Below are 15,368 nucleotides of genomic sequence, written 5' to 3' on the forward strand. Positions count from 1 at the left end.
TCTGTGCGTTCAACGGCCTGGTTTGCTAACTTCAACGTTAATTAACTTGGAATCGGTGCAACATATCGATTTTTTTCTTAACAATTATTTCTCAGCGCAACCCACCCTACAACCCCCTTACAAGCTTCTCAGACTGTGTCTGATCACCCCGTATAGTTACCGATAAAAGATATTCTTGCCTATACTGACACCTGAAAGAGACTATCATTTCTTGCTTGTTTTAGAGAATTGTAAGTGGTAATTTTCAGTACCTGTAAGCTACATTATGAGCTCATAGGAAAAGGTCAAAAAGAAATTATTTATGTACGGTAGTACATACATACTTACATATTCATCATTGAGTTCTCATGATTAGACTGTCCTACAATAGGTAACATATACTATTCCTGTTCTAACTTCCACAATCGTAGCAAGGCCAACTGTTTCACCTCGATGAAATTCATGGCCTTTCCACTTAGGCCCACACTTTGCATTGTGAGAACGAGATTTACCTTGTTTTAGAGAAACGGATATTCTGGCACTCGGCTGATCATGTACTGTCGTTACGTCAGTCATCCTGCTTTTTCGACGTACCAGTATCACAAATAAAAACGCTCCATATTGCAGTCATTCGTAGTCGTCTCTTATACTACAATAAAATGCTATACTAGTGAGAATTTGTTCTGTCAATTTATAGTTTTTTAAAAAAGGTGTACAGGATTTAAGTCACGGGAACAAGCAACCCATGCAGAGTATCTATTCCAACTATCCAATCGTTAGGAAAGTAATTGTTCACTTCCGGATAACTAGGAAAAGGAGGTGCGGGATTTTATTATATGACGAATGGTGGCTTATAATCGAGCTGCAGCACGTTGTTGCGAGGACTTTCTGTGTTCTTGGGGGCATGTAATTCTCGTGGATACACTCTGCGCCGTTAGAACGCAATTAACTCCACTCACTCATTCTGGCAGGAGTCAGTAGCCCTAAGATGCCAATACCCTCTGGATTCACAGCCTGACGTCATACGTGGCACTGACACTGGAGTCTCTGACGCTGTTTGTTTACACTCGGTATAGTACGTATATCACTTGACACTGTCCATACAAGAAGTAACTCGTTTCACCTAAAGTCATTCAAACTGTTCATATTTCATTAGATTTCTAACCTTAAGAACTGTAAGGTAATAGGACCGTAAGAATGTGTAGTTAAATTTCACTGACGCAACATACGTACAGAGATGCGTTTAAGAGGAAACTGCAAACATAATCATCAGGTGCATAAATAGTTTTAGACAAAATTTTACAAGCATTCAGATACTGTAATATTTTCATAATTTCTGGGCAATAAACAGAATCCCTGCTATACGGAGGGACGTTAAGTGAAATGACCACACGAAACAATTAATGGGAGATGTAGGTGCCAGACTCAGATTCATACAAAGAATCTTAAGGAAATGTAGCTCATCCACGAAGGAAGCGGCTTATAAGGCGCTTGTTCGACCGACTCTTTAGTATTGTTCATCTGACTGGGATCCCTAGCAGGTAGGGATGATAGAAGAGACAGAGAAGCTCCAACGAAGAGAGATGCGTTTCGTCACGGGATCGTTTAGCTGGAGCGACGGAGTTACTGGCAGACGTCACAAGACAGACGTTGTGCATCACGGAGAGATTTACAACCGAAATTTTGAGAGAGCATTTTCTGGGAAGAGTCGGACAGCACATTACTTCCCCCCCTCCTCGCCACCTACGTCTCACATAATGCTCACGAGGAGAGCCAATACAGAGGCTTACCGATGTCATTCTTTCTACGTGTTATTCGCGAGTGGAACAGGGTTGAAGGGCTCAGTTAGAGATACGAGAAGTACCCTCCGCTACATACTATTAGGTGGCTTGCAGAGTATGATGTAGGTGAACAGCATGTTGGTCGCTGAAACGTGATTGCTTGAGGAGATATTAAGTATGTATAATGTCGAATTTAATGTAATTTTATCTTTGAAACCACGGGAAAGAGACAGGCCAGCAGTTGTGACGTAGCTGCATCCGCCCCTTGCGCCAGCGTCTGAGGTCGTCCCGGTTCACGTCCGCCATGCCACTGCCTTAGGCGCCGCCGGGAATCCTCGGGCGCAGCCATGTTTTCGCACTCCATTTCTTCGGGGCTGCCGCCAGAGGAATCACCGCAGTCCGCAGGGAGCGCGTCGCGCCGACCCATCCGACGGCGCCACACGAGGTCAGCCCGGAGAAAGCATTCGTCTACGTCTCTACTCCCAAGGAGCGACTTCCTGCGTGCAGTGCATTTCCTTTAATGCGAAACTGATCTCACCCCTCTTATTCTTGTTTCATCCACAGATGAAGTAACCACAAAGCTCTCGTAATCTGCTGAATGATACACAGCTTTCTTCGATAAGGCTCCACAAAAATCTACGGAACGGTGCATATAGTACGGGATCTATTCCGCAGTTACCAGAATAAGGTGTCATGTGCAACAGCGTCTTGATGATAGGGGTCACTGCCGAATATGATCGCGTACTCTAACTACAGTTAGGAGGGCCTTAGTGCAGCTAGCCATTCGTTAAGTCACGACTGAACAATTACTAATTCTTTACTCTACGAAGGCTATAGGCGACATGACTGACAGGAGTAGCTGTGTTCATAGAAGTCGAATGGCCTCGTTCGGTCCCACATCTCTCTCTGTGCAGCCAAGCTAGTTAACCTTAGATAGCAGATGCGTCTGTTTCAGGGCGTCTATGTACTCGTAAATGAAAGCAGAGCTAACACACAGAGTTGTGGGTAAGAGAAATATTATACAGGGTGATTCCGTGACGAAGTTACAAGCTTTCAGGGATGAGAAGTGTATTTGTATCAATTTGAGGTAAGGGACCCTGGTCTGGAAGAGACCTAGTCGAAAGTTACAAGTGAAAATTGTTCCGATACTTCTGACACTGAAATACATGTACTTGTACTGTTGCTGTTAAGCTTGTTAAGGCAGGCAACTCTCAGAGGCGGTAGTGTGGGCGAAACGAAGAAAAAAATGGATGCCAAAAACGGCCTCTTCAATGCATACCGTAACAGCTACGACCACTTGGTCATCTTCGGTAACGTGAAACACGTCTCTTGTACTGCAAGCTCTTTGTACTCCATATTTTTTTAGTAGTAGTATGGACCAAAACAAAAAAAGTAAAGTTAACAAGGATTGCAAAGCGCATAACTTAAGAACTATAAGTACTGGTTCATCTTGGCTGCTTTGAAACACATCTCTTCCACTGAGAAAGGGCCCACAGCTCTTACGGCATTCATTTTAGAGTTCATATTAACAGGACCTTTTTTTCTTGTTTCGGTCCATAATACCTTCTCCAAAAAGCGTTTGCTGAGTTGGGACGTTATGTCCGTTGTTTCGTGTTCTCCTCCGTTCCCTCCTGTATAAACGCTAGTTCATAGATACTGGAGAATGATACTGAACACTAGCCAACTGTCTGCGAATCGTTGCTCGCTTATGCTGACTTTCATTCGTCTAGTATAAATAAGGCTTGCGAGTGAACGATTAATACAAGCAGCGAGCAGGCACGATATTTATGGGGTACAGAAACTACCGCCCCGCCCGTTTAGCTCTGCTCACCACACACCGAACGCAAACAGAATGGCACGGACATAGTACCACCGCCATTAGACACATTAAGCATGGAAAAAGGTCGGCGATGGCAGGACACGAGTGAGTCGAAAACCATATGATGCGATGCTCATCACTTCCCAAAAGGGCACTATTCAAACAGTTGCTGATGGTATTTTCGCGGTAAGCGATGTTGGTTTAGGATTAAACTGTACTCCTAATGTGTCCGCCGTTATCTCTCACCGGCGAACGATACAGGAACTTACCGCCAGACTATGTGTATTTATAAATTTGTTCCCCCATAGCGCCTCTGAGGTTTCCTCTACCTTCAGAAAGAACATGGGTCAGCCCCATCGCTCCCCAGTAATACCACAATACTTTAAGGAACTACGGGCATGAGGATGCCTGTGTTCCGTTCCTCTACCGCCCCGACACACGACATCAATCATATGAGGAAGTACGGAACGCCATAGAGCGAGATGTCCGCAGCTCGTGGTCTCGCGGTCGCGTTCTCGCTTCCCGAGCACGGGGTCCCGGGTTCGATTCCCAGCGCGGTCAGGGATTTTCACCTGCCTCGAGATGAATGGGTGTTTGTGTTGTCCTCATCATTTCATCATCATTCATGAAAGTGGCGAGATTGGGCTGAGCAAAGATTGGGAATTTGTACGGGTGCTGATAACCGCGCAGCTGAGTGCCCCACAAACCAAACATCATAATCATCATCATCATAGAGCGAGATGAACGCCCTTGGACTCAGATCCGTCTAAATACCGTGAGTCGCTGGCGGAAATCGTGCTATCTCCTGGGGTCCATGTTATGAGCTTCGCTGCCGTCATAAAGGGGAAAGGGAGTGTTACACGGTACCCGGTAGGTGTGTCGAATTCATAAAACAACCTGTTCCGACTGGTCAACTGCTGCCTACAGGGCAATACGAGGAGCACCCCTATGATCATGGGACATGTGATCAGCATATTGCCAACCCCTCCAGCCGTTATTGCCAGCAGATGACTCCGGATGATGAAACTGCTTTTTTAGTCAAGTAGTCATCATTTGGCCTCACGAGGCTGTGGACCCTCTTCCAGGTCTCCATACCTCAGAAAAATCTGAGGAGGTACCGGAGGACCTCCCACACCAAAGGCAGCGATGCTATAAATTCCACTATGGTCGTGTGTCTTTTCATAATTGTATATGAACACAGGTCCCACTTCGTTTTGTTTCACTTTCTTATAATTCTGCTGTAGACGAAAAAAAAGTTCAAATGGCTCTGAGCACTATGGGACTTAACTTCTGACGTCATCAGTGCCCTAGAACTTAGAACTACTTAAACCTAACTAACCTAAGGACATCACACACATCCATGCCCGAGGCAGGATTCGAACCTGCGGCCGTAGCGGTCGCGCGGTTCCAGACTGTAGCGCCTAGAACCGCTCGGCCACTCCGGCCGGCTGCTGTAGACAGAGTTGTCCATCCTATAAGCAGATGTTCGGTAAGTTCAACCGCCGCTTTAATGCAAGCATGCAGTCTTCATGTTGTACTGCAGCATTTTTTTGCATACATAGCTCCATATGTGGCGAGAGAATGTTTTTTTAACGATTGGTTAGGTCGTTCACAACATTCTAGATACCCAGGCGTTTCCACGATTAAATGCGTACAAACTTTCTCCTTGTACGCAATTCGAGGGAAAAGAAGAGCCACGGCATGGTGACAATACGTGCTTCTCCGTGGACTGCAAAGTGTGGGACATGTGAATGGGCCAAGCGACAACACAGCTCGCATTCACGAGAGCTGAACAGCTGTACCCGCGACAGACGGTCGAGGTTAACGAAGGCCGCCAGGTATTCCACGCAAGAAAGAAACGCCCGACAAAAGCAAAGACAGAGTACATCCCACTGTCGGCGAACGTAAACAACGCCCGTGCAACGGAAATAGCCATCGGCGCTACTATTATCTGTTCACGGCAAAAGCGTACTTGTCGAAAGAACATAAAACAAGATGCAAAACGAAAGTGCAGAAAATGAGTGGTGGCAGTTATGTTTGCCTTCCCCTTCCAGGGAAATGAAATTCTTTGATATCAATATCTTAATAACTGTCGACTGAGTAATAAAGAGCTCCATAGAGATGATTCACTAAGTGGATCAGATAACAAATCCTAAAGTTCGAGGTTCAATATCTGGTCAGTTCTAGGACTTGTTACGTTTCTTTCACTTCTAGTAATGAATTACACACGACGTCCCAATAAAAATGCAGAATTTAAATTGCGTGCCGTTTTCGTTCCGACCGCTTAGCAACGTTTGCTACTAATCAGATATTGTTTAGAGGTGTTGCGGTTTGTGAAAGTGAATCGCTTTACCGTCGGATAACGCTTTATCGTCCCAACTTATTAAAAATATAAGTTCTTTGGAGATATTTCGCAAACTGTACAAAATTTTCGGACGGTGGAGCGTATCCGATTCGTCGACGATTCGACGAATAAAAAGTTGTACAGTCTGAGGAAAATGTTTCAGAAGCTGACGATATGACAATAATGCGACATCCTACTGGCCGGTTTGATAAAATGTTGCCTCAGCAAACGAGAGTTTAGTCCAAAGTTTCCGAACCCCCATTCGCCGCAGATCACAAGAACTGAAATTTTGGGAAGCACCAATCAGCGAATTATGGTTGAAGATCTCCATCTAAGGATCTCCATCTACACCCTTACGATGTTCAACTGGTGCAACAACTACACTGAGCCTACCACTTACGCCGGGCGCGAATTCATCAATTCGGTATCGGAAAACTAAAATGTGGATGACAATTTTGGGAGGAATGTTATCTTTAGCGATGAGGCGCAATTCCAAATTTTTTTGTTGTCGTTAAAAATTAAACTCAGATACAAAGATCCGCTGGCTCTGAGGCCAGTTTTTTGAATGCTAACCAGCAGAAACTTGCAGAAATTTAGTGCCAAATACAGAAAGTGTATGGCAATACAGTAAGAAACGAAATAAAACGGAGAAATTGGTACGAAACGTTCAACAATCGGCGAACAACTGGCGCACGATGAAAGGACTCCCTCACGTCCGTCACTCGTAACAGAAGATTTGAGGAATAGAGCGAACAAGGAAATCGTGCAAGACAGACGCGTAACCCTAGCCGAGACAGGCATATCTTACCGAACTATCTTTAGTTCTCTGATTGGTGAAATAGTGTCCGAACAGCTTGGCTGTAGCAAATTTTGCGCGTGATGGGTCCGCTGGCAACTGAGTGATCGACGAAAAACACAAACAATGGCTACAGCATTGACACTTCTGACGCGGTATTTCTCAGATCGAAATGCTTCTCTCGATCAAACTGTTACTGCTAAAGAGACATAGGTGTCTGACTTCAGCCCAGGAACCAAGCTCCAAACTCCGAGTGGCATCATCCCTCACTACACAAAAAACTCAAAGGGAAAACTCACGGCGAACATTTTTTTAGGATCATAAGACTGTTGTCTTAGTGAATTTCGCGCTAAAAGGTATGACGAAGAATGCAGATCGTGACGCTCCAAGAAAATTCGACATGCAATAGGAACACGTACGCTCGGAATACATTATCGCGATATGCTCCTTGACGGCAACGCCCGCCTCTGCACTGCTGCTGCGACCACAGGCTCGCTGGATTAAGGTGGACGGAAAATTTTGGTTCGTCCACTATATAGTTCGCACCTTGCTCCTGGCGATTTTCATCTTTCCCCGAAACTCAACTCGTTCCCGAACGATAAGCGTTTTGCGAGTGATGCCGAGGTAGTAAAGGATGAAGGGAACAACTGGCTTATGGACTGGCGGCCGCTGACTACGACACGGGAACTGTAAAGGTCGTGGGCAGATATGAGAAACGTTTACTCAAGGGACGTCGTTGTACAGAGTGTTTGTGACTTTTCTTGTTAATCAAATATGTTTCTTGAAATCGTTTAAGCCAAACCCAACAGGCGACGACTTTTACCATGTTCAAAATGTTGTGCGAGATGTTGAAAACTGATCCATGATTACTTTTCACTTTTTACATTATCGCTTTGATTGAAATGTGGAAGTCTTTGAGCACTAGGGGCCCCTATTTCTCTTTCTATCTACAGTTCTTCATAGTGGTAAGCGCTGCCACTTCTGTCTTCGTCATTCAGGCTTTCCTAAGCACATTGGAAGAATATACGTCACCTAACCACTTTTTAATACGGTGGAGCACTGGTGCCGTGCATTTACACTCTCAACTGATTGTTGCAGCGTTGTTCCCCTACAAATGTCTAACACGAACTATCATGAGGAACTCCACTTCCGTGTGGGCATCTCAGTGTGACCCATGATTGCATATAACAAAAAAAAGTCACTGCCTCGAAAAAATACAGTAACTGAACTATTTTTATTTGCATTTATATGTAATCAATTGTGGTACACAACGAAATTACCACACCAATTGAGGAGCCGAAACAAAAAGTGGAGTTCCGTAAGGTAATTTATTAAGTTTGTATGGGAAAATGCTGCAACATTCAATTCAGAGTTAGTAGAAATGCACGGCAACAATGCACAACAATCATATTACAGAGTGGTTTGTGGCACAGACTCTTCCAATATGACGAAGGTAGAAGTGATAAAGCGAACCTCTATGAAGGACTGGGAACAGTAAGAGAAATGGGAGGACGAGGGGGACTAGTGCTCGAAGACAGGCGTGTTTCAATAAAAGCCACAATGGAAAAAATGAAAAATCAATCATCGGTCAGTTTTCAACGTCTTACACGACATTTTGATTGTGGTAAAGGTCGTCGACCGCTGGGTTCCGTGACTGCTTACAGTGAAGGAAGCACCCCGCCGAACCGAGGCAGCAGCGACAATGTTGTAGCTGTGTACGGCAAAAGTACATGACTTCGTTAGCCAGGCAATCACAATGAAGGAGGGTTGAGGGTATCATTACGACACCGAGACAAAGGAGCGAAGCAAACAGTGAAAACAAGTGGACTCGACATCGTGAAAAAAGGAAAGAACGAACTATCATCAGGAAAGATGATGCTGCGTAATTCTTAGGCTTGCCATTGATTCAGTTCATGTCCTTAACGGGGCAAACCGTCAGAGGAGCAACCTACCGAAATCTCCTGAGAAAGTTACGGGAAGTTGTCAAGACGAAGCGCCGAGGAAACGTGCCCACGAAGGCGTTTTTGCTCCACAAGAAGAAGCAAGTCCTTCGCACAGATAATAGCCACACATGCTGCTTCTTTGGGTTAGCAAATTTTGCTCAACCTCCGTATTCTCTTGACATGGCACACAGTGCTTTTTACCCTTTCGTCGCGTGGAGAGACCACGGAGTGGAAAGCATTTCAAGGATGACGACGAGGTGATTTTGGAGGTGGAACGTTTGCTGAACAACCAAAGTGAAGACTTTTACAACCGAAGTCTCTGCCAGGTGATCCATCATTGGGAAAAATGCGTCACGTTGAAGGTTTTCGTGGCTGTAATTTGATTTTTTAGAGATGACGATTAAAGCTTTATGATTACCCGTAGCGTACGGTCCTTTTAGGGGTTTGGGAGGCATGGTGACTGTGATAGCTTCCCTCCGCCCGCGCACAATGTGAAAGAGCTGACCTGTAGCGACGGCCGTGTGTGACCTGGCGACCCCAAACGAGAGAACGTGGCGAGTGCCGTGGGCGGCATCCGCTTCGGGAGCTCTCACAACCCCCGCGCGGCGCCCGGCGTGCGAGGTGGGCGGTGAAGCGATGCGCGCTGGGCAGCGCGGCACAGAACAGCACGGTACACACAGGCGCCACCTGTCGGCAGCACAGATAAGCGGCTGGCGCTGACGGCTGACTGCCGCCAATCGACAGCTCACACAATGCGGCGTGCCCGTTGTGTACGCGCGACGCATCCGCTCCGGCGCTCCTGGCGAAAGCGATACTGCACTCCACAACCACCACTCATCCGTCACGCACGCACTTGTTAGTCGCACATGTCTGCCGCACTGACAAGGTAACAGCACCACCTTCACCTCATATTTTACGTTAAAAAAAGCACACTTGCACGATATCAGTCCCAGCAATCGATCTCGCGCTGAAATTTCGACCATATTTTTTTCTGATAGTACCCAGTTACGACCTGAAAGTACAGCTTTTAAATCTGCGCGCGCACCGGTTTTCACTCGCTACGTCCTACTACATCCGCTTAAGGTCCGAGCCCAAAGTACTGAACAGTAGAGTAAGATGTTTGTGAAACATCATTCCGTCAAAGTGGGCTATTTCTAACCTGCGCTGGTGCCAGAGATCTCTCTGCTTTGAACATTTTTATGTTGCGATTCATAAAGGGCGCGTAAATGAATGACACGAATGAGTGTGTCATTAAAGAAGTAGCGCAGCGCTATTTAATTATCAACATAGCTGTTTTGTATTATGTTCTTTGGATTTTAAAGCTGGCACTGTTAAAGTGAAGTACATTTTCAGGTGACAAGCTATTCTCCAAAGTTTCACCAACTGCGACATGGTCGCGTATACAAACAATGATCCAATACTGTCAAATTTTTTTTTTTTTATTCCAGTCTTTGACCACAATATGAATTCTTTAGACGATGACCGGCTTGAGTCCGTAATGACCATCCTCAGATCTTTTTTACACCATGGCCTTATCACTTTAGGACATGGTGTAAAAAAGATCTGAGGATGGTCATTACGGACTGAAACCGGTCATCGTCTAAAAAATTCATATTGTGATCAAAGACTGGAGTAAAAAACATTTATTCTCCAAATTGATTGTCATGATTAAATTGTAAAATAGAAAATCATTAACTTCATTTCATAAGAATTGTTCAGTCGCTTAGGTTTATTCAACTTTATTTTGAGGCATATAAAGCTACAGAATAACAGTAAGAAAATATTGGTAAACTAATACCGAACGTAAGCATGGTGAGTCAGGAGGAAAGGTACATGCTTTGAGAGGTGATAGTACTAGGGCTTCTGAACAAAAAAACGTGATACGAACATATGTCCTGTTCTTATGAGTTTCCAAAGAAACTACTGAATATAATGAGGAACAGGACAAATGCAGGTTATAGTAAATGAAACACTGTGATCTAACATTTTGTTTAATTGTATACATTTCCCCATAAGAGATGTTAAAACAGGTCATCGTCAACTGCAATGCATTTCACAGCTATTGGGTTGCAGCTGCTGGATTGCTGATCTGAGTTCATTCGTACGGTGCTTTACCTGAGCACAGCCATCTACGAGGTGCATTCAAGTTCTAAGGCCTCCGATTTTTTTTCTAATTAACTACTCACCCGAAATGAATGAAACTGGCGTTACTTCTCGACGTAATCGCCCTGCAGACGTACACATTTTTCACAACGCTGCCGCCATGATTCCATGGCAGCGGCGAAGGCTTCTTTAGGAGTCTGTTTTGACCACTGGATAATCGCTGAGGCAGTAGCAGCACGGCTGGTGAATGTGCGGCCACGGAGAGTGTCTTTCATTGTTGGAAAAAGCCAAAAGTCACTAGGAGCCAGGTCAGGTGAGTAGGGAGCATGAGGAATCACTTCAAAGTTGTTATCACGAAGAAACTGTTGCGTAACGTTAGCTCGATGTGCGGGCGCGTTGTCTTGGTGAAACAGCACACGCGCAGCCCTTCCCGGAGGTTTTTGTTGCAGTGCAGGAAGGAATTTGTTCTTCAAAACATTTTCGTAGGATGCACCTGTTACCGTAGTGCCCTTTGGAACGCAATGGGTAAGGATTACGCCCTCGCTGTCCCAGAACATGGGCACCATCATTTTTTCAGCACTGGCGGTTACCCGAAATTTTTTTGGTGGCGGTGAATCTGTGTGCTTCCATTGAGCTGACTGGCGCTTTGTTTCTGGATTGAAAAATGGCATCCACGTCTCATCCATTGTCACAACCGACGAAAAGAAAGTCCCATTCATGCTGTCGTTGCGCGTCAACATTGCTTGGCAACATGCCACACGGGCAGCCATGTGGTCGTCCGTCAGCATTCGTGGCACCAACCTGGACGACACTTTTCGCATTTTCAGGTCGTCATGCAGGATTGTGTGCACAGAACCCAGAGAAATGCCAACTCTGGAGGCGATCTGTTCAACAGTCATTCGGCGATCCCCCAAAACAATTCTCTCCACTTTCTCGATCATGTCGTCAGACCGGCTTGTGCGAGCCCGAGGTTGTTTCGGTTTGTTGTCACACGATGTTCTGCTTTCATTAAACTGTCGCACCCACGAACGCACTTTCGACATATCCATAACTCCATCACCACATGTCTCTCTCCTTCAACTGTCGATGAATTTCAATTGGTTTCATACCACACAAATTCAGAAAACGAATGATTGCACGCTGTTCAAGTAAGGAAAACGTCGCTATTTTAACTATTTAAAACAGTTCTCATTCTCGCCGCTGGCGGTAAAATTCCATCTGCCGTACGGTGCGGGCATCTCTGGGACGTATTGACAATGAACGCGGCCTCATTTTAAAACAATGCGCATGTTTCTATCTCTTTCCAGTCCGGAGAAAAAAAATTGGAGGTTTTAGAACTTGTATGCACCTCGTAGAACACGAGCGGTAAGTTCTTCCTTTGAACCCACTCCGCGCTTGTAGACTTCGCTCTTAAGGCAACCCCACAAACAGTAATCTAATGGAGTAAGACCGGGTGACATCTGTGGCCAAGAAATGACTACACGGCGACCGATCCAAAGCCCAGGATACGTTTCACTGACAAAACTGTATCACTGGTCGTGCGGAACGTGCAAGTGAAGCGCGCATTGAAATCGTCACTAAAGACAACACTGCGTCGCCTAGTGCCGCTTTGGTTGTATTCGCGTGTCAGTGCTGGTGAAGGAAGACATGCGACTGGCGCCCGTGTTTTTCAAAATGCTCTATGTCGGATACCGTTAACAAAAGGGTGTGTGTTCATTTGAAGTTTTTTGTTCAAAATCACTAATACTATCACCCGTCAAAGCCTGTACCTTTCTTCTAACTCGCCGTGTTTGTGCCTGAGGTTGATGTATTACGTTCTCACAGTGCTTGGTATTTTTCACGTAGAACTGCATGTGTTCTCTAAAAAGTTTTCGAAAGACTTCACGCTGCGGCATTACGCGGCTGCAGTGGGGTGGAGCGAGTGACAAACAACCTGTGCGCGCGAGGGTTTAAAAGCTGGGCTTCCAGAAGGTCATCACTGTGAACTACTAGAATTACGGATTTTCGTGCCGGAGAGATTGCTGGGGCTGGTGTCTGGCATGTGTGTATCTTCTTAAAATACACTCAAACACATCGACGCGCCAAGAATCAGCTATGCAAATTGGTCACAAATTGATACAGAGGTATCGGAGGAAAATTTAAAAACCGTCAACTTCGGCGGCCAATGGGTGAATATATGACATACTATCGTAATTTCACTGCGCAGCTGGTAAAGATAGTAAACGGGAGGTATATCTATATCAGGGCATAAAGTCTTTGCGAATTTCATTCCGTGTACTCAGTTCGATAGTAACTATGCCTCGCAGACGGTTGGATTAATGGGCGAATTGCTCGACTTTTGAATGGGAGCGATGCCACTATTCGAAGATGTTAGCAGTTATGGGTGAAAGACGGCCGGGCACAGCGTCAAGAAACACAGCTTCGACAAGAAAGCTGTCGATTTAGAGAGGCGACAGAATGTGAGAACTGAGCAGTCGTCAGAGAGGCATTCAGAGCCTCAGATTCATCATTATCATCGATTCGACGTGCAACTGGTCCTTCAGTACCACGAATAGGCGGCTCACAGAAAGGGAGCTGAGCTTACGGCGCCCCTTGCGCCGACTACCACTGACCTCTACGCACCAACAAGCCCGTGGTATGGGCAATATTCGGCCTGGAATCTCATTGACTGGAGTAGAATTGTCTTCAGTGATGAGTCCCAATGACCTACGAAGACGTGTCTGAAGACGCCCCGTCCAAACTGTCTCCCGCCATAGAGTCCAACAGCCAGGAGCGATGGCCTGAGGTGCCATTTTGTTTCACAGCAGGTCTCCTTTGGTAGTCATCTGGGGCACTCTTACAGCACAGCGGCAAGTCGACGATATTCTACGCCCCGTTTTGTTGCCTTTCACGTCAAGCCATCCTCGGCTTACATTTCAGCAAGGTAATGCCCACCCGCACACGGCGAGAGTTTCTCCCACCTTGTCTTCGTGCTTGTCAAAACCTACCTTGGCCAGAAATATCACCGAATCTCTCCTCAATTGAGAACGTTTGGAGCATCACGGAGAGGGCCCTCCAATCAGGTCGGGATTTTGGCGATCTAACGCGCCAATTGGACAGAATTTGGCGCGTTGTCCCTCAGAGGCATATGCAACAAGTCTATCAATCAATGTCAAGCCAAATAATTACTTGCATAAGGGCCAGCGTTGAAACAACGCGTTGCTGACTTGCTTAGTTTGTGAAACTCTTTCTCCTGAATACACCGTTCAATTTTTCTGGAATTGTAATCATTTGTTTCTTTGTACATGTACATCAAATCTTCCGATTTCTGTCCCGTTTCGATAATTCCTTCTTTTTTCTGTCACTGTATAAGGCCAAGTTGGTGGCTTCTTCGCCTATTCAGCAACATGAGATTCTGATTAATTTGCATCTGGCAGCCACTGAGCTGAACAACACACGCCATCAATATACCACAGTCAGCTACCACTATGTTACCACTTCCGCCGCGTACCAGAACCCAGTTAGTCGTTGCGGTAGATTTGTGTAACGTATACTTGCGGGTGCCATGAAAGTAGTCAACAGAGGGGTATAGATGGGCTACAGAGCGCTGCAACATAAGTGACATCGGAGTTTTTACGGCATTTCTAGTAGGATTTACTTGCTGTTGCGAAGTACTGACAAGTACCTCTGAGATTTCAGAAGGCGACAGCACGAAAACTCAAAAGACTTATCGAAAAATGACATATCAGTGAATAGAGTATCGCTCCAGGTTTCGATCTGTAATGCGCGCCGTGGGATAGGTGCATTAGGGACAGGTGTGTAGAGAAACCTCCCGCTCCATACTGGCGCAACGAATCAGTTCTAGCCTGCGGATAGGCAACTCAGTGAACAGATGTCCAAAGCAGGCTCAAGTGGTTGTGAACGCAAGCACATACTGAAGTTAACCGACTCAAAAACGATACCCGTACTGAGCACCTGTAATGTGAGTTATAAACTTGGGGAGATCCTCTAGCCACTGATATTTGTCTATTCCCTGTCTCTAGTTTTCACACACTACTCTTCGGATATCTCCTATATACACACATCAAAAAAAGGTTTGCATCACCTCGGTGCCAATAGTTCCGGAAGCTGTACAGAAAACTGGAACAGCAATCAACATAAACATCATTTCCGCACGATTAATTGGTCATGAAAACCACACATTGCGTGAAACTTCCTGGCAGATTAAAACTGTGTGCCCGACCGAGACTCGAACTCGGGACCTTTGCCTTTCGCGGGCAAGCGCTCTACCAACTGAGCTACCGAAGCACGACTCACGCCCGGTACTCACAGCTTTACTTCTGCCAGTACCTCGTCTCCTACCTTCCAAAGTTTGGAAGGTAGGAGACGAGGTACTGGCAGAAGTAAAGCTGTGAGTACCGGGCGTGAGTCGTGCTTCGGTAGCTCAGTTGGTAGAGCGCTTGCCCGCGAAAGGCAAAGGTCCCGAGTTCGAGTCTCGGTCGGGCACACAGTTTTAATCTGCCAGGAAGTTTCATATCAGCGCACACTCCGCTGCAGAGTGAAAATCTCATTCTGGAAACATCCCCTAGGCTGCGGCTAAGCCATGTCTCCGCAATATCCTTTC

General features: G+C 45.8%; 1 protein-coding gene and 2 non-coding genes across 3 annotated transcripts in view; 1 reads left to right on the top strand and 2 right to left on the bottom strand.

Moving 5' to 3' along the window:
* Positions 1-15,368, bottom strand: part of LOC126174926 (liprin-beta-1) — a 967,251-nt gene that overhangs the window by 878,139 nt on the left and 73,744 nt on the right. The window lies entirely within an intron of this gene.
* On the bottom strand, positions 14,979-15,053 carry Trnas-cga (transfer RNA serine (anticodon CGA)). The gene has a single exon. It is a non-coding gene; the product is annotated as a tRNA-Ser (tRNA).
* Trnas-cga (transfer RNA serine (anticodon CGA)) lies at positions 15,177-15,251 on the top strand. Its single transcript has one exon. It is a non-coding gene; the product is annotated as a tRNA-Ser (tRNA).

The sequence above is a fragment of the Schistocerca cancellata genome, chromosome 3, assembly GCF_023864275.1.
Source record: "Schistocerca cancellata isolate TAMUIC-IGC-003103 chromosome 3, iqSchCanc2.1, whole genome shotgun sequence".
NCBI classification, from domain to species: Eukaryota; Metazoa; Arthropoda; class Insecta; order Orthoptera; family Acrididae; genus Schistocerca; species Schistocerca cancellata.